This window comes from Mercenaria mercenaria, chromosome 3 (assembly GCF_021730395.1).
Source record: "Mercenaria mercenaria strain notata chromosome 3, MADL_Memer_1, whole genome shotgun sequence".
Classification (NCBI taxonomy): Eukaryota; Metazoa; Mollusca; class Bivalvia; order Venerida; family Veneridae; genus Mercenaria; species Mercenaria mercenaria.
The window spans coordinates 14,635,590-14,637,299 of NC_069363.1; positions in this window are offsets into that span (position 1 = coordinate 14,635,590).

Consider the following 1,710-nt stretch of genomic DNA (forward strand, 5'->3'; position numbering starts at 1 on the left):
ATGTTACAATCCGTTATATTATACCAGATTTACATAGCACCATTTTCATGGTAAGCATGTTCAAAGGTGCGTTACATACAAATTGCGTTACTTATAAAGACGGCCACTCAGGTTTTCTACACGGACAGATACAGTGTGATCTGACCAGAGGAACAGAGCGAAAGTTAACCGCAAGAAAACATGAAAAATGATGTCCGGTGAACTAAGCCTAGCTCTTTCCGAAAAGAAAGTCTGGCTCTTTAATAAATCCGGTGTGTAGCACCGATACACATGAACCTAAAGTACCAGTACTGGGCTCTAAGTTAGATGGAAGACACCCAAGAGCATCCCAGAAATTTTGGGAGTCAGACCAGAGATATCTGGATTTACAGTCAAACGTTATAGCATTTAGACCTCTAGACCACCGGACCACCTATGAATGTAAATCATTAAGTTCAGTGGTGCAACGGTTGCCTATCAGAAGGTTGCATGTTCGAATCATGTCGGAGTCAAATTTTTTTCTTATATATTATTTTATCTTAGGCTGATGTAGAATAACTATTGTTTAAAAGTTCTGTTATAGATAGAAAATATTTCTTTCTTACTGAACTTTTTTATTTCATTATTTTGAAATTTAGACATATTTAACAGTCATAGAGATTGGTCTTCATCAACGTTATCTTTATGTGCTGATTATTTCAGGTTTTTTTCTTTTTTTATAGACCAGTTATCAGCACACACTAAAACAGCAATTAAATTTGTTTTGAATTTGATACAGTTTATATTGTGTTGATATTGCAAATTTATCAAAAATTATTTCTCCTTCACTCAAAATGATTGATGATAAAATGTTTAACTTTTCTAAATTGCCAGTTTTATGTTGCATTTTTTGAAGGCACCTGAGGATAGAATTATTCAAAGAATTCCGTATCACTGAAAAAATTATTTACGACGGAAACAAATGACCTCCAGTCACCTTGGTTCATATTTTGCTATACAGAATTAAAATCAACATCATCACCTAATATCGATGATCATCGTCGTTATCGTCATCGTCATCATCATCATCTCATCATCATCATCATTTTATTATCGTTCATTTTATTACTATCATCATCATTTTAATACCATCATCATCATCATCTTCTTCAGCAAACGGTATTTTACCTGTTCAAATGTTTTGTTGTAATGATGTTGATAACATATTCTCCTATAATTGAAAACTTATCTTTAACCTTTTTTTGGGTGAAGAAATTATTAACGAGACTCTATACTCAGTTCCAAAAGAAAGTGTGCACTTTTTAAGTTTAAATATTTCAAAAAATTTTCCGACGTTTTTTGTTTCATTTTTTCATACACTAACTCTCAGGTATACTTCAAAATCTAAAATGCCCACCATTTTCTTTACGAACTGATTTAAATTTTGGTACCAAACATTATAAGTTTTCATGAAAATAACCGAGAAAAAATAACAGAAAACTAAGTGCACACTTTCTTTTGGAACTGAGTGTATGTGATTTCTGTGTAACGTTATTAACTTATTGTTCAGTATAACTACATGCATTTCTTAAGGCACATTTGTACTGTACGTAAGGAATAACTGATCAAACGATGACCTGTCCTTCAAATGTCATTCCTTAATGGTTCCATGAACGTCCTGCGCGGCTTCTGTGCTAAATGGCGGCAAACAAGCATTTCGCGGTTTCATTACGGAACTGACGTCATTGCCCG